General features: G+C 38.2%; 2 long non-coding RNA genes across 2 annotated transcripts; both read left to right on the top strand.

Moving 5' to 3' along the window:
• The first annotated feature begins 9,412 nt into the window (after positions 1–9,412).
• LOC105954689 (uncharacterized) lies at positions 9,413–12,155 on the top strand. Its single transcript, XR_016029582.1, has 3 exons — positions 9,413–9,820; positions 10,959–11,054; positions 11,901–12,155. It is a non-coding gene; the product is annotated as an uncharacterized LOC105954689 (long non-coding RNA).
• Positions 12,156–15,490: 3,335 nt separating this feature from the next.
• Positions 15,491–18,210, top strand: LOC105972557 (uncharacterized). Its single transcript, XR_016029583.1, has 2 exons — positions 15,491–15,858; positions 16,997–18,210. It is a non-coding gene; the product is annotated as an uncharacterized LOC105972557 (long non-coding RNA).
• The last annotated feature ends 891 nt before the right edge of the window (positions 18,211–19,101 follow it).

The following is a 19,101-nucleotide window of genomic DNA, read 5'->3' as shown; positions in this document are numbered from 1 at the left end:
ACGAGCACCCACTTATGCATGCCGATATCACCAACCTTTTTATTGATGAGATGCAGTACACATACACTAAGTGCTAGTCTCTTAATGGGAAAGGTTGATATCCTCATTGGTGGCGTAACCCTTCGACTACAAGCACGTTTAACAGTTATAATACTTAAGTAAATATCTCACGATCCTAACGATCAATTACTAGTACATGTAATAACTGTAAGGACTATATCTATGCTTGTGACAAAGGGACAAAGATATAGAATGCCAAGTTGTTTTATCATCAATACAAATAAAGGTTCGTTTATTACCATAATAAATACGATAGACCACAACCACATGTTGGCTTGTTGGTCACCTACTCTAACAGATTTAACACAACACCGATGACTGATAGACGCAATACACATACACTAAGTGCTAGTCTCAAAATGGATAGGCTGGTATCCTCATTATTGGCGTAACCCATCGACTACGAACTTGTTTAATTAATGCAGAGTAGTAGAGTGACTCGTTATGAATATATCTATACGCTTGCATGGAATATAATATATATAATGCCCAAAGATGAATTTCATTACGAAAGTAAAAATACGAGAATGTATGAATTTAATTACTATCTTCGTTTCCAGTGTGTCTAACTTTTTATTTCTATCTCATGTGCATAGTTCAGAAAATTATATATAATCCATCGACATTTTGAAAGTCATACCAATTCAGAAAATCCATTCTCCATCCTTAGGTAGGTCTCACCCGCTCTAAGCTTTCGACTTCTTGTCATTAGCTGCAAATCATTGCACAAATATGAGCCACAACCAGTATCCAATACCCAAGAAGAAGAATTGACAGACAAATTTACGTCAATGAAATACGTACCCTTTTTAGAACTTTTCTGCTTTAGGTAAGCCTTGCAGTTGCGACGCCAATGTCCTTTGTTTCCACAATGATGGCAAGCATCATCAACTTGCTTGCTGACCTTTGTCTTGGGGCCCCCACTACCTTCATCCACTTCGAACTTGCTGTTTGGGAAGGGAACTCTTTCCTTTCTCTTTTTTTGGGAAGAACTCTTCTTACCAGAAGTAGCAGCAATGAGAACAGACTTCTCTTTCTTAATGGTGTACTCGAAACTGACCAACATGTTCATCAACTCATCCAAGGGAGGATCTAGTTTGTTCATGTTGAAGTTCACTATGAACGATTGATACGCGTAAAACCTACGTATGAAAAACCGCAAGTGTACAGTATCGCGTTTTGTAGAATAGTGAATTCCAGATATCGATCCACAGGGAATTAAGTTCCTAAATCTACCAAGTACCGTAATTATACTATCCTAAACTTTATCTAGACGAGAGAAAAAGATGGGAGATGACATGAAACCAAAAGGAAACAAAAATAATAAAAACAACGGTCCGCCAGTATACGCGAGGAATTCCGACGTGTGATGGCTTCTAGGGAAAAATCCACCAGTGTACTATCGATAAAGATCTACAAATCGAAATCTATTGTCAATTCTATGTTCGCTAACCCAGACACTAAAGTACCCTAACCCCCGTCTCCAGTGTAGTTAGAGTCTACCCACAGGTCCGACGTCTCCGTTCAGAACCTGATATTAAGAGAGCATTTAGGTCAAGTCCTTAAGGGCTACCCGAGGTGCATCACGTCTCCGTTTCCACAACCCGAGCTATGTTTTTCTAAAATCAAACGAGAAATCCTCTCTCGAGTTCATTCCCATTTAGAATCAATTCAACTGTTGGCCAAACAATCGAAAGCATTTAATACAGGAAAACATAAACATAATCAAAGAACGACAAATAGATCACAGATCTGGAAATCAAAATCAATATATACAAGGTTTCATTTCCCTAAAAGAAAATGCTCAGCTCATTACAAACATAGCATCAAAATGAAGAACACGAGAAATCATAAACAAAACGTAAAGAAAAGCTTATGAAAAACCCGAGTCGAAACCCTCGTCGAAGCTTCCCGCGAAGAACTGGCGAGAACCGAAGAGAAAACCGAAGAAAAAGTCGAGAGATGGTCGAGATATTATCGAGAGATCGAAAAATGAAAAGGAGACCTTCTATTTATAGTGAGATATCAAAGAAAAATATCTAGTCTCGATTTATGTGCCCAGATCGCGATCTGGGATTCTTGGATCGCGATCTGGCAACCTCGAAAACTGCCCACCGCCTTCCCAGATCGCGATCCAGGAAGTGCGGATCGCGATCTGCCCCAACTTTTCGCTGCTGCTGGAATTTGCCACCAGATCGCGATCCGGTGATGCTGGATCGCGATCTGGCCTCTGCATCAACTTCAAACACTGTTTTGACCCTTTTTCAGCCCGAATTCGACAATTGTGCATTTCACAAAAGTTGTAGCCCTTGAAGTTAGCTTTCTAAATCCTCTTGAATCAGCTCAATCGGAGGTCGCATGAGAAAGTTATGCTTTAAATACCAAACACTGCCACAATCCGCGAGAATGCACTTTTGCACGTGTTTGGTTTGGTTCTCGGCTTCGCTTCCAAAATCGTCTCGAATCGGCAAAAATAGCTTATCTTTACCTAAAAATATAAATAAAACAAAAACAACATAATATATACAAATAAAGCCGAAAACTCGGACGAATGAAGACCAAAACACGAAGATTAGATAAGTAAAAGTTGTGCAAAACGAACACTTATCACACCCTCAAACTTAGATCTTTACTCGTCCCGAGTAAATCAAAACAAAACAACAACAACCCAAAAACAAAAACGACGAAAGCAAAAAAACTAAACCTAGGCCACTAACGTAGGGAAACACGATTGCATTTAGCGTATGCAACAAGCCGTTGAACCCCTGGGTACCCCCAAAGGACGAGTTGTGTCTCGTGAGGGTTTTCAGACAACACACCCACAAAGTTGCCGGATTGGTCAAAGCATTGCAATTAATTCCAAAGATGAAACGAGCTAGATAACCTAAAATCTTAGAATGGCATACGGCTTAAGGTATTCGACTTTCTTACCGACGCAATTAGTTGTTTCTACACCAAAATGAAAGATAGACTCAAGAATCCGTAATTTAAACAATAAACACAATTATCGAGGGTTTTGAGTAGAAATGTGGGTGAAAAGTAAGTTTTGATTCAGAAATTCAAAAACTCGAGTTGGGCATAAGTAGGTCTATTTATTCGAATAAAAGAAATGACAACTACAATATTTTTGGTGATTTTCATCACAACTTTTTCCTTTTTTCATTTTTTTTGAAACGGGCATAATCGTGACTCGTGCAAGGCCCGACACCACTGTGTTATCTCCCTGACCCATTTATCGAACTTTAGTCCAAGAAACCCCCAAGCTCGACAGCTCGAGAGACTTAGGCGACGAGGTGCACCCAACGGGTTAAGCTCGAGTCAGAAAGGCGGGGAAATCAGAGCGTGAATCACAACAATACCACAAATTTTTTTTTTTTTTTTTTGTTTTTTTTTTAACATCGAACATAAAATAAATACGTAAAGACCATTGTTAGAACTTTTAGCCAACAACTGGAAATCGTGAACACATAATTCAATTCTAACTCGCCCCCCAAACCTCAGGCTATTATACCCCTCAGAAAAGTGCGCTCAAGCTTAATCGGAAAAGATTCGAAAGGCTATCCACACAAGTTGCAAAAACACAGTCGGAAGATACATCTATAATTAGCCGGTTATCCATAATTTCAATTTTAAAATCAACTAGCCCATCTACTAATTCATTAATTGCTTTGCTTCAATAGAATCCGGAAATGCAACTTACACTCGATCCTAAATGAAATGCATGTGACAAACATAACACAATTACGGAAATTGAAGTACATAAATGAAACTAAATTATATGTATGCATGCAAAAGACCAAAAAGAAAAATAAGCTAAACTCACCCCCAAACTTAAATCATGCATTGCCCTCAATGCGAAAAATAAAAGAAAGGAGAAAGAAATACGCCCTGAACAGTCGTGCCGCAGATTGATCAGTGTTCTACGGTTGCGAAAGTGTTCTTTGGTTGCACGGGGTGCCATGAATTTTGGCACCGAGGGCGAATTGCCAGAATTGCCTAGACTTCCCGACTTCTAACTCTTCTTTTCTTGGGAACGAGATACCGGCAAAAATCAAGAAAATGGGTGAAATCTAGCTTAAACCAAAAAAAAACAAAAAAAAAATGCTAAAACGACAAAAACGACAAAAACAAAGAAAATAAGAAGATAAATAAACAATTGGTTGCCTCCCATTCAGCGCCTGTTTTACTGTCGACGGCTCGACACCATTTGGACGGATTATGTCCAATCCAAAGCCTTGTAGATTGCGCATCCATCCGTCAATCTTGATACATACTTTGCAATCATATCATGGACTAGATTGCAATCTTTTAATGACCATCCCAACCCATGGTACTTTTCGTTTGCTTTGGAAATCAGTCGGTAGGAGACTAGGATGGGTTGCTTGCCTACCGATCTCTCAAACTCGTACACAAGATATTCGAGCTTTGGAGTAAGCTCTACCTCAAATTTGAAACTCGTCTCCTCGTTCACACTCAAATCCGGAGTAGCAATGTGGATAGGATTATGTTCGTCAAGTTCATCTACCATCATCTTCATCCCACTCTCATCACACGCTAAAGTATCTACAGAACTGGGATGAATAATTCCCTCAAGGTGCTCAACCTCATCATTTATACGAAAATCTGTAAATACCTCGTTGTCTTCATAAAGGATGGTCGGATGTGGTTTGTGAATGTGACATCTCCTGAAATTTTCGAAAATATTTGCCAAAAAATGGAGTTCTTCTTGTAGATAGCAGAAGTGCTCATTTGTTTGTGCAATTCCATTTTCTGGGTTCAACCTTCGATGTCTTTTAATATCCTCCAACTCATGTTGAATGTAATCAGCTCTGGATTGAATCTTGCAAAGAGAGAGATCATAAATCGAGGCCATCGATGTATACAAATCTGCTATAAAAATAAAAAAAAAATCAAAAGAAAAAAAATTGTCTAAAGTAAAGTAACGATAGTTGGTAACGATATTAGTAAATTCAAGATTTACTAATTCCCCGGCAACGGCGCCAAAAACTTGATACGCGTAAAACCTACGTATGAAAAACCGCAAGTGTACAGTATCGCGTTTTGTAGAATAGTGAATTCCAGATATCGATCCACAGGGAATTAAGTTCCTAAATCTACCAAGTACCGTAATTATACTATCCTAAACTTTATCTAGACGGGAGAAAAAGATGGGAGATGACATGAAACCAAAAGGAAACAAAAATAATAAAAACAACGGTCCGCCAGTATACGCGAGGAATTCCGACGTGTGATGGCTTCTAGGGAAAAATCCACCAGTGTACTATCGATAAAGATCTACAAATCGAAATCTTTTGTCAATTCTATGTTCGCTAACCCAGACACTAAAGTACCCTAACCCCCGTCTCCAGTGTAGTTAGAGTCTACCCACAGGTCCGACGTCTCCGTTCAGAACCTGATATTAAGAGAGCATTTAGGTCAAGTCCTTAAGGGCTACCCGAGGTGCATCACGTCTCCGTTTCCACAACCCGAGCTATGTTTTTCTAAAATCAAACGAGAAATCCTCTCTCGAGTTCATTCCCATTTAGAATCAATTCAACTGTTGGCCAAACAATCGAAAGCATTTAATACAGGAAAACATAAACATAATCAAAGAACGACAAATAGATCACAGATCTGGAAATCAAAATCAATATATACAAGGTTTCATTTCCCTAAAAGAAAATGCTCAGCTCATTACAAACATAGCATCAAAATGAAGAACACGAGAAATCATAAACAAAACGTAAAGAAAAGCTTATGAAAAACCCGAGTCGAAACCCTCGTCGAAGCTTCCCGCGAAGAACTGGCGAGAACCGAAGAGAAAACCGAAGAAAAAGTCGAGAGATGGTCGAGATATTATCGAGAGATCGAAAAATGAAAAGGAGACCTTCTATTTATAGTGAGATATCAAAGAAAAATATCTAGTCTCGATTTATGTGCCCAGATCGCGATCTGGGATTCTTGGATCGCGATCTGGCAACCTCGAAAACTGCCCACCGCCTTCCCAGATCGCGATCCAGGAAGTGCGGATCGCGATCTGCCCCAACTTTTCGCTGCTGCTGGAATTTGCCACCAGATCGCGATCCGGTGATGCTGGATCGCGATCTGGCCTCTGCATCAACTTCAAACACTGTTTTGACCCTTTTTCAGCCCGAATTCGACAGTTGTGCATTTCACAAAAGTTGTAGCCCTTGAAGTTAGCTTTCTAAATCCACTTGAATCAGCTCAATCGGAGGTCGCATGAGAAAGTTATGCTTTAAATACCAAACACTGCCACAATCCGCGAGAATGCACTTTTGCACGTGTTTGATTTGGTTCTCGGCTTCGCTTCCAAAATCGTCTCGAATCGGCAAAAATAGCTTATCTTTACCTAAAAATATAAATAAAACAAAAACAACATAATATATACAAATAAAGCCGAAAACTCGGACGAATGAAGACCAAAACACGAAGATTAGATAAGTAAAAGTTGTGCAAAACGAACACTTATCAACGATTCATACGAACTAGGAAGAGACAACATGATCAAATCCAACAAGAGCTCGGCCGGGAGGGTGACATCGAGAATCACTAGCTTTTCAAGGAGAGTGATCATTTTGAGATAGTGCTCGTGGACCGAAGTCCCTTCGCGCAGTCTCGCCGTGATCAACTCCTTTGTAGCAGCGTACCTCGATGCCCTAATATTCTCATTATACATGCTATCTAGATGAGCCTTTATATCGAAAGCATGCATGTGAGACTCATATTTCCTCGCTAGCGCGGGCTCCGTGGCGGCTATCATATAGCACCTAGCATGTGTGTTATCTTTCTTCCATGCTTCATAAGTTTCCTTTTCAGCATCAGTCGCTGTGGCAGGTATAGTGGCGGGAAGTCTCTCGTTCAAAACATAGAGACGCCCCTCAACGGTTAGCACAAGCTTAAGACTACGCAACCAATCTAGGTAATTAGGGCCATTGAGTTTATTGTCGAGGATTGACATTATGGGATTCTTAGACATGATTATCTGAGAGGTATAGAGAAGAGGATTATTAGAGATTCGCGTTAAATAATTGTTACAATTAAATGTTTGGTCTTATGTAATTTAATTGTTCTCCCACTAATTTTATCGAGTTCCACTTCCCTCTAGTAGACAAACGAGAAAACTGATTTTTCTTAATGGGCTTTAGGTCCAATAGACAAATATAACCCATAGTTAATCTAGCCCGATTATATTTGCCCAAAGGTAGATCACAATCAATCATATCCACAATATGACCCTAAATTAATTTTCCTCACACTTGATAATGACCTAAGTTAATCTCGCGAATATCAAAATCGTCGTGTGTCAAGTCTAACCTACCAATCAAAGATGCTCATAGAACTTGATTATGCCAAACTAATGCAGTCCCTAGTTAATCTAGCCGACCATGTTAATCTAGCATAAACCTTTTCTATGGCTACCTTCATCGCTATGTCAATTAAATTACAAGTTACTTTACCATAGCACTCCCCGCTAACACGGCTTACTGCACTACAGTAAAGGGTTACAAATAATCCAACCGTTGGTAGAAGGAAAGAAAAAATTCAACAGATTGGGTTTTTCTTTATAGCATGAAATAATTCTTAATTAGATTAAGAATGAGGGATTTTTATTAAAAGTTTTATCTCATCAGAAGGTTCGGATTGGTCTATGTGATTCCTACATCTATGTTCTCTAAAGGTATATGGAAACGCATATTGTCCCAAGAGGAACATACGACCTAACTACATAATTAATTACATTAATTAATTATCGGGTTTTTTCAAAATAATTATAGAACCTCAACTAGCATAAATCATTCAAATAATGTTGAGGTACTACTAATTAAGTTGAACTATAATCAATATTATATATGTGTTCTATTAATTGTAATCAATTTAACAATTTAAATTATTTAATTAATCTAACACCTATTTACTAAAATAGATGATTGTTGACTCGATTATCTAATTGGGATTAATTGAAAATAATTTTCCAAAAATTAAAATCAATTTGTTTTAAGTTTAATTTTAGAAATCTGAAATAAATTTTGTTTTTTCTTTTTTATTTCCAGTGAACCGGTTCGGCCCAACCGGTCTGACCGGTTCGAACCTAAGCGGTCCGGTTCTGCCCGGTCTAGTTGGCCCAAATCAGTGGGCCGGATCAGTTGGACCGAGCACCGGTCTGATCGACCCGAATCCACGTGGATTCGGTCAATTGGATCGTGCATAACCATCGAACCGGCCGGTCCGACCGGTTCGATCCGAACAAATTAAAAACCGACATTTAAAAATAATTTCAGATCCGATTTTCCAATTTTAAACAATTTTAAAGGTGGAAATATTCTAAACAATATTTCAAAAATATTTTAAACTTACGAAAACTCCCAATTACATAATACAACAATCGCTACTTTAATAAATCGAACATGCATAAAATCATAGCATATATAAAAGAACGCAATTAATTACACAACGAGCTCTGATACCACTGTTGGGAATCGGACAGGTGTACGCAGTGGAAAACAAAAATTTTATGCGATTTAAACAAATTTAAAACACATAAACACATGCCCGATAATTGAAATCAATTAATTGCTACCTTTGCGCTTCTAGCGAAATTAAAAACAACATACATGCTTAATTACTAAATCGAAATTAAATCAACTAGCATGCTCGCGTTTAAATCAAATAACATGCTCGCAATAAATAAAACTATTTCATGTAATCACATAAAATCATACAATAACAAACATACATATCCAATTTAAACTTAAACGAATCTATCGACAATTGATTCGAAGGTTTACCTCTTGAAGCGTGAGGTAGGCGCACCAAGCAAAGCGGGATTGCTACGGAAACCAATCCCTACAATCCGGGGAATGGCAGCAGCAGCGGGACTACGAGCCACGGCGGCGCGTGTGACTCATGTGCGGTCTTCGGGCGGCGCATGGGGATGCGTGCGGCTTCGGCTCGTGTGCTACTCCTCGATTCTTCGATCTGCGATCTTCCTCCTCTCGGATTTCACCTCGTATACTTCGATCTACTAAACACGTGGAACTAGACACGTAATAGTTAGAAAAACGGAAGAAAAACAAAGAAGGAATGGAATACCGAAAGGGATCAGCCAATGGATGGCCGATTCCGACAATTTCTGGCGACGACGGCGCGGTGGCCGTGTAACACCCCTTAATTTATATTATGTGGTATAATAATAGTTTATATATGTATATTATTGAAGTTTATTCATTAATGAGAGTAATATAATAATATAGTTAGATTTAGGTGGCTGAAGTGATATTAGTAGATAAATCTGGGGTATAAGTATAAATAATAAACTAGCAACTTAGTAACCAAGGAAATGACGTAAGTTTACATCTATCAGATAATTGAGAAGAATGGAATTTTGTTTATTTGGAAAATTGAGGCATAGCCGCGTGTCTCGAGGTGTAGAGTCATCATCGTCTTCTTCCTCCGATAAATACCTCCTCATCTCGTCTCAATTTCATTCATCACCCCCATTCTTACTCATCATATAAACTGCGCACCACCCAACAAGAGATTGAATATCAAAAAAACCACAGAGAGAAGTTAAGAATACGAGGCGGCTAGGGTTCAATCATCGAAGAAAAGATGGTGACTTGACGACCTTCCCGGTGAAGTTTCATCGAGCGGGGGTTTTACAGGCTTTAGTTCGGTGGAGATTCCGACCCCTTTGATTTGATGACGATTGCCTACTGTTAATTTAATAATCTGATTTGAGGTATTTTGGCTTCGAATTTCGATTTCGTTTCTTCATGAAAATTGTAGAATAGGATGAAATTGTTAGAATTATTAATTTTCCCCAATTTTAGAACCCTTGTTGAAAACTGATTTTAACACTATAGTAGCTTCAAAGATTTTCGAAAATAAAACTTGTCGTTGTTACTCTGATTTTCGGAACAGAATTTGGGAGTTTTGGAATTCGAATTTAAAATCGTTTCTTCTCAAACATCATAGATTTTCTGGAGTACGTGAATTATATGTTGAAGCTCGTTCCATATGATTGAGTTCTATAGGCTTTTTGAACGGAGGAATATGGGCGTTGAAAGCTGTCAATTCTGGCAGCTCGTATGATTATTCTTTTGGGGCTGTTTTCTGTATATTTGATTCATAATTTGAGTTCAATGTCTTCTGTCGATTTGTGGATGAAGTCGTTATGTTCGATTTCATATACTATTTGTAAAATTTGGATGACATTTCGAATTATTACGATTTTTCAAACATACTGCCAGAAAATGGATTTTTGTAAATACCGGCAGTTTTTATAAACCTTTTCGGGGGCTGTTTTAGTTATGTTGTGCTCATAATTTGAGAATGTTGTCTTCATTGAACTTGTAGATATTGTTCTTAGCTTTAATTTGGTATATCATGTGTTCTGTTTCGAAGATATGTATAGCATGTTATTAATTTTCAAATAAGTTGTACCAGAAATGAATTTTCAATGTTCGACAGTTCTGTTATAGGCTGGTTTTTGGAAATTCTGCTATTTTTGGTTCAGAATCAGGGGTGGAAGTCTTCTGTGAACTCGTAGTATTATTTGTTAGCTTTCATTTGGTATACCATGTTAGCAATTTGGATAAATGTGGAATTTGTTATGAATTTTTGAATAAACTGTGGCAGCACATACGTTTTATTATTATGTTAAGAAAGTCGTCATATATGAACATATTTTATTGGTCTTCGTCCTGGTAACATAAACATGATGGTTATGTGGTAAGTTTTGATGTTAGTTACGGGGTTAGATTAATTGGTAAGTGAATTATTCGACCTTAAGAACATATAAAGCTAGGAAAACGTAGAGTGTATATCATTTTATTTTAATAAATAATTTGGTGTCTTATAGTTTAAATATTGCATAGGTTTTGAGATCGAGGAACCGTGATCGACATGTACTCTTGATTGGACGAGGTGAGGGTTCTCTTGCTTGACCTTTTCTGGGAATATGATAAACTCGGGTAATTGTATCGCTCGAGTTCTTGAATTTTGCTCCCTTTCATTGAATTGATCTACTCATTATCATTTGATTATCGTTATTGGAAATTGATTGGATGATGTTGAGCCTGAGATTATTTGAGAAATGCTATCGTATCGAGTGTTTAACTCTTTGTTTTCATTTCCTTCGAATAGTACTTATTGAGTGATCGGTATGAAATTCTTTGAAGCCGATCGTTTCCTTCAAGTTTTATTCAATTATCTAAACTTCACATCTTGAAACATCGAGCCCTCTTTGAAACCTTTCACTTGATCCCATTTCTTCGGAATTATTTTGTCTTTGAAATCCTGAAATAATCAGAAATATGGTCTTCTTATATGATCGATGAAGTCCTTTTGGGACGCCTCAAGGACAATGGATATTGATGGGCCCGGGGCTGTTTGGAGGTGACCGCTGGGCGGTATCGGGCCGACGGTGGGTAGTCTCTCCAACAGTACCCACATAGGTTTAGACCCGTACACAACTGGAGGTTAGTTGGGTTTCGGGCTAAACCGGCATGCGCCCGGGCATGCCACATTGCATTACAGGGTCATTCCCTGCTCGGTGAATAAGGTAGTAAACGGCTACGGGAGTCACAAGGTAGGTGTATTCTTATCTCTATTGATCGGAAAATCGATTGATTATCCTTACTATTATTCTGGAATTTCCAATCGATGGATAATCTTTAATCGCTTATATTTTCCGATATCACCAATTGGTTCGATCATCATACTTTCTCTCGGTTCATGTCGTAACTCGTTATTCTTATATTTCACCTCACTAAGTCTTCTATGACTTATCCCCCTACTTTATTCTCTCATATTCTCAGAGACAGGTGCAGCTTGAACGAATCAAAGGATTTCCCGTCCGAGTAGTTACCTTGTTTATATTTGTAAAATAATGGTTCGATTAAGTTAAGAATGATCGTTGTCTTGTATTATAAATATCAGCGTTTGAGCTTATTTATGTTAGAATATTGTAATCTCATAAGCTAGAAGCTGCTGTTGTAAATGTCCGGAACCTTTGTACTTTACCTTGCTAGAAGTGAGGTTGTTAATAAATAAATCGTACGTATTTTTATGAACTATAGTTTGATTAGTAATTAGTATTATCCATGAAAAAAAAATAGACCGGGTAATTTCATAGAGTAATTTGACAAACGCTTCATAGAAGGCGGGCGTCACAGGTGGTATCAGAGCTTAGGGTAGGCTCTTCCACAAATTACGAATTTAGCAAGTCTAGATGCCTTTTGGAGAATGCGTTCGACGTAGATCCCGACTTATTCCCTCTTTTAGTGATTAATAATGAACCTACATGCGCTATCACATATGTTGAATCTGATTACGATCGAGTTAGGCTACGTAGTCTTCTCATAAGCCGTCACAATGTTTGCTACAGTAGTCGACTGTTTTATCTAGCATATGCATTTATGATGTTCTCTTTATGCATAGTAAGAAAGCCTGTCTATCGTAGATATGTGAATAGGGGCTTTTGAAGCACATGGTTATAGTCATGTGCCTCGATATATGCTATTTATTCGATGTAAGGTAGGTATTAAGAGCTGATACATAGTAACCTCGTTAAATTTTGTAAATCCAACTCGTATTCGAGTATATATGATAACTATCATTCAGTAAAGATCCCTTTTCTAGGTTATTCTATATATTTTTCGTGCTCGTACGTATACTTCTATACTCGATTAATCCGAGTTAGTGTCGCGCATAATTGATATCAAGTCAATTGACACTAACTATATAACCTGACCTTGTATAACCCGACCCAGAATGTCTTTTCTGGGGAAACTTCCCGAGAACCTAACTCAAGCATGTTCATTTGCACTATCTCCGAATCGTCATGAAGGTTCGTCTCATAGCCCCGAAGACGATGAAACAATGATGGAACCAAATAATACCAAGACTCACGAAGCGACCGAAGCGCCACAAGTTCCTCGAGAGGCAGCAACGCCAGAAGTACAATCAATGCTAACTATGTGGCAACAATTTATGCAATTCTGTCAACAACCACCACAGACGGGCGTGCCAATGGCCGAACATGCGATGCCTATGGAGGACCAAAGGTTTGAGAGATTTCTTCGATTTCGACCACCGAAATTCGTAGGCGAGCCCGATGATCGCAAGGCAGAAAATTGGCTTAATGAGTTGGAAAAGATTTTTGAAGTTACTAACTATTCTGACTCTCAAAAGGTTAGTTATGCAGCTTTCCAGCTAGAAGAAACTGCACGTCATTGGTGGCGTGTGGTGAATCAGAAGTGGGCTCAAAACAATACTGCTCGAACTTGGGCTAACTTCGTCCAAGAATTCAATGAGAAGTTCATACCACAAGTGGTGAAAAATGCTAGAGAGAGGGACTTTATGAATCTTACTCAAGGCACAATGACGGTGGCACAGTACGAAGCTCGTTTCAATTATCTAATTCGCTATGCTCCACACTATATGAACGATGAAACTCGCAAAGTACGCAAATTCATTGAAGGATTGAAATTAGAACTTCGTTGGGCTATAATTTCGTCGGATGCAACAAATTATAGCGCGACGATTAATAAGGCGATGCAGATCGAGTCGGAAATGCGAGAGTTGACCCACTTTGAAGAGCGAGCGAAGAGAACTAAATTTACAAACTTGAGAGGAAATTCAAATCGAAATCCCTTTTCGGATCCGAAATATCCACGAAGGGATCAAGAACATTTTACGAATCGTAACCCAGTGTCAAATCATCAAAGCGGGGCTCCCCCTCATCTAGCGATGCAGAGGAAGTGTGGATTTTGCGGACTCTCCAATCATGAAGAAAATGATTGTCGAAGGAAGAAAGGATTGTGTGTTCTTTGTGGAAGTGCTGATCATATCGCACGTGATTGTCGTAGGAGACAAGAATCTCTTCATATTCCACAAGGACAAAAAGGAAAGGCTCCAATGGAGCAGCAAAGCAAGGCCAAAATTCCTGCCCGCGCTTATGCACTTGCTGGGGTGGACGAAACTGCCGAGCCAACCGCTGTCGTAGAAGGTAATGTTTGTCTACTTGGTAAATGCGGTAAACCTCATTTAGTCCCGGAACAACTCATTGTTTATCGTATCGTCTTTCGCAAATGAGTTAGTTTTAGAAGGCTAACCATTACCTTATAATTTTGAGGTGAGCACTGCAATAGGCTCCAACATACTTACTAATATAGTATGTGTAGAGCTTGTGCTATTGAGTTAGAGAGTAAAGAAGACTGTGCAAATCTTCTAATCATAGGTTATGATCTTATTTTGGGGATGGATTGGTTGCATAAGCACCATGCCCAATTAGATTGCATAAGAAAGAAAACATGGGAACTTAACTTCAATTTAGTTATATTGCACATCCTCAAACGGATGGGCAATCAAAGAGAGTGATTGGATTTTTGGAGGACATGATTGAGAGCATGTGCCATGGATTATAGAGAAAGTTACCGTTAATCGAATTCGCGTACTACAACACTTACCAGACGACCATACAAGTGGGCACCATATGAGGCGCTATATGGTAGGTCGATCTCTATTGCATTGGGAACTCGATAGATGGAGAGCAACCAAAGACGGTCGAGAAAGAGCGCTAAGGCCGGAACTAATACAAGATGCTATTTTGTGCATATCATCAAGCGACGGATGAAAGCCTCACAAGATCGGCAATAGAGCAATGGGCGTAGAAAGAACATCAAGTTTGAAGTTGGCAATATGGTGTTTCTCAAGGTGTCGCCAAGAAAAAAAAAAGATTTAAGCGTATTGGAAAAGAAGGGAATCTTAGCCCACGTTATATAGGACCTTTTGAAATTTATGAACGTATAGGTCATGTAGCCTATAGGTTAATCCTTCCACCCAATATTACCAATATTCACGATGTATTCCTGGTGTCTCAACTCAGAAAATACCATCCAAATCCACCTCACATGATTTCTCATGAAGGACTCCAACTCGTAGGCAACATGTCATACGAAGAACAACCGGTTCGTATCCTCGATAAAAAAAAAAAAAAAATAGAATTTCAAGAATTACGAAATCGAAGGATTCCATTGGTGAAAGTATTGTGAAGAAATCACGATATAGAAGAGGTTACATGGGAACGAGAAGAAGAGATACGAAATCACTACCCAGAACTTTTCCACACAGGTAATTATATTAACAATAAGTAAATCTGGGGACCAGATTTCTTTAACAGGGGGAGAGTGTAACACCCCTTAATTTATATTATGTGGTATAATAATAGTTTATATATGTATATTATTGAAGTTTATTCATTAATGAGAGTAATATAATAATATAGTTAGATTTAGGTGGCTGAAGTGATATTAGTAGATAAATCTGGGGTATAAGTATAAATAATAAACTAGCAACTTAGTAACCAAGGAAATGACGTAAGTTTACATCTATCAGATAATTGAGAAGAATGGAATTTTGTTTATTTGGAAAATTGAGGCAGAGCCGCGTGTCTCGAGGTGTAGAGTCATCATCGTCTTCTTCCTCCGATAAATACCTCCTCATCTCGTCTCAATTTCATTCATCACTCCCATTCTTACTCATCATATAAACTGCGCACCACCCAACAAGAGATTGAATATCAAAAAAACCACAGAGAGAAGTTAAGAATACGAGGCGGCTAGGGTTCAATCATCGAAGAAAAGATGGTGACTTGACGACCTTCCCGGTGAAGTTTCATCGAGCGGGGGTTTTACAGGCTTTAGTTCGGTGGAGATTCCGACCCCTTTGATTTGATGACGATTGCCTACTGTTAATTTAATAATCTGATTTGAGGTATTTTGGCTTCGAATTTCGATTTCGTTTCTTCATGAAAATTGTAGAATAGGATGAAATTGTTAGAATTATTAATTTTCCCCAATTTTAGAACCCTTGTTGAAAACTGATTTTAACACTATAGTAGCTTCAAAGATTTTCGAAAATAAAACTTGTCGTTGTTACTCTGATTTTCGGAACAGAATTTGGGAGTTTTGGAATTCGAATTTAAAATCGTTTCTTCTCAAACATCATAGATTTTCTGGAGTACGTTAATTATATGTTGAAGCTCGTTCCATATGATTGAGTTCTATAGGCTTTTTGAACGGAGGAATATGGGCGTTGAAAGCTGTCAATTCTGGCAGCTCGTATGATTATTCTTTTGGGGCTGTTTTCTGTATATTTGATTCATAATTTGAGTTCAATGTCTTCTGTCGATTTGTGGATGAAGTCGTTATGTTCGATTTCATATACTATTTGTTAAATTTGGATGACATTTCGAATTATTACGATTTTTCAAACATACTGCCAGAAAATGGATTTTTGTAAATACCGGCAGTTTTTATAAACCTTTTCGGGGGCTGTTTTAGTTATGTTGTGCTCATAATTTGAGAATGTTGTCTTCATTGAACTTGTAGATATTGTTCTTAGCTTTAATTTGGTATATCATTTGTTCTGTTTCGAAGATATGTATAGCATGTTATTAATTTTCAAATAAGTTGTACCAGAAATGAATTTTCAATGTTCGACAGTTCTGTTATAGGCTGGTTTTTGGAAATTCTGCTATTTTTGGTTCAGAATCAGGGGTGGAAGTCTTCTGTGAACTCGTAGTATTATTTGTTAGCTTTCATTTGGTATACCATGTTAGCAATTTGGATAAATGTGGAATTTGTTATGAATTTTTGAATAAACTGTGGCAGCACATACGTTTTATTATTATGTTAAGAAAGTCGTCATATATGAACATATTTTATTGGTCTTCGTCCTGGTAACATAAACATGATGGTTATGTGGTAAGTTTTGATGTTAGTTACGGGGTTAGATTAATTGGTAAGTGAATTATTCGACCTTAAGAACATATAAAGCTAGGAAAACGTAGAGTGTATATCATTTTATTTTAATAAATAATTTGGTGTCTTATAGTTTAAATATTGCATAGGTTTTGAGATCGAGGAACCGTGATCGACATGTACTCTTGATTGGACGAGGTGAGGGTTCTCTTGCTTGACCTTTTCTGGGAATATGATAAACTCGGGTAATTGTATCGCTCGAGTTCTTGAATTTTGCTCCCTTTCATTGAATTGATCTACTCATTATCATTTGATTATCGTTATTTGAAATTGATTGGATGATGTTGAGCCTGAGATTATTTGAGAAATGCTATCGTATCGAGTGTTTAACTCTTTGTTTTCATTTCCTTCGAATAGTACTTATTGAGTGATCGGTTTGAAATTCTTTGAAGCCGATCGTTTCCTTCAAGTTTTATTCAATTATCTAAACTTCACATCTTGAAACATCGAGCCCTCTTTGAAACCTTTCACTTGATCCCATTTCTTCGGAATTATTTTGTCTTTGAAATCCTGAAATAATCAGAAATATGGTCTTCTTATATGATCGATGAAGTCCTTTTGGGACGCCTCAAGGACAATGGATATTGATGGGCCCGGGGCTGTTTGGAGGTGACCGCTGGGCGGTATCGGGCCGACGGTGGGTAGTCTCTCCAACAGTACCCACATAGGTTTAGACCCGTACACAACTGGAGGTTAGTTGGGTTTCGGGCTAAACCGGCATGCGCCCGGGCATGCCACATTGCATTACAGGGTCATTCCCTGCTCGGTGAATAAGGTAGTAAACGGCTACGGGAGTCACAAGGTAGGTGTATTCTTATCTCTATTGATCGGAAAATCGATTGATTATCCTTACTATTATTCTGGAATTTCCAATCGATGGATAATCTTTAATCGCTTATATTTTCCGATATCACCAATTGGTTCGATCATCATACTTTCTCTCGGTTCATGTCGTAACTCGTTATTCTTATATTTCACCTCACTAAGTCTTCTATGACTTATCCCCCTACTTTATTCTCTCATATTCTCAGAGACAGGTACAGCTTGAACGAATCAAAGGATTTCCCGTCCGAGTAGTTACCTTGTTTATATTTGTAAAATAATGGTTCGATTAAGTTAAGAATAATCGCTGTCTTGTATTATAAATATCAGCGTTTGAGCTTATTTATGTTAGAATATTGTAATCTCATAAGCTAGAAGCTGCTGTTGTAAATGTCCGGAACCTTTGTACTCTACCTTGCTAGAAGTGAGGTTGTTAATAAATAAATCGTACGTATTTTTATGAACTATAGTTTGATTAGTAATTAGTATTATCCATGAAAAAAAAATAGACCGGGTAATTTCATAGAGTAATTTGACAAACGCTTCATAGAAGGCGGGCGTCACAGGCCGCGGGGAGGTGGACGAGCGAGAGAGAGAGAGAGAGCGGCTAGGGTTAGGGTTTCGTGTTGTGTGTGTGTGCAAGACCTATAGTTCAAGTATTTATAGTGTCTTGCAAAAAACCCTAGCGGGCTTAAGTTGGACCGGGCCCAACAGCTTAAGTTCGTTAGTTCTTTTACTTGCTCGTCTCTCTCATTTCAATGATCGGAAAATTGTAACGATTACATTTTCGGAATCATTATAATGTTCTCGTCATTACGAGTGCCAACTCTCGATTTCCATCTTTCCAAAAGTGGAAACCCTAATTCAGTGCACTTTCTAAATTTGGAAACTTCCCGATTTAGAAAGTTCACTAATACGTTTTCCTATTCTTTTCCTTTTCTTATTCTCATTCATAATTCCAAATTACGAATGTTGGACCCAATCATATTGACTTCAAATCATGCAAAGATAAACCATTTTATCCCTGACCGTTTATTCAAAGATCTCATGTGCACGAGCAGTGTGACCCTCGATGGTTCAGGTGTAAGCTAGCCGTGGGCCCACAACCCTTTGGGGTCAAAACTCGTCCCTTAGAGTTACGATTAGGATGAAGCTCGTTTCACCTTAATCACCCAACAAATCAAGATTGGCGTCTAGCAACTACGCGTCATACCCTAGATACAAATGAAGTGCTTACAACAACCTTCAGATATAGTTAACATAGTACGGTCCCTTCGATACATATGTCCCGATTGAACTAGAGTCATTGGTTCGTCGAGACCTCTTTATTTGTTCAATAACGGTGCGATTGTTCTAAGTATTGTAATCGTTA

This window comes from Erythranthe guttata, chromosome 14, assembly GCF_056151865.1.
Source record: "Erythranthe guttata isolate IM_541 chromosome 14, IM_541, whole genome shotgun sequence".
NCBI classification, from domain to species: Eukaryota; Viridiplantae; Streptophyta; class Magnoliopsida; order Lamiales; family Phrymaceae; genus Erythranthe; species Erythranthe guttata.
This window is presented reverse-complemented; position numbering and strand designations above follow the sequence as displayed.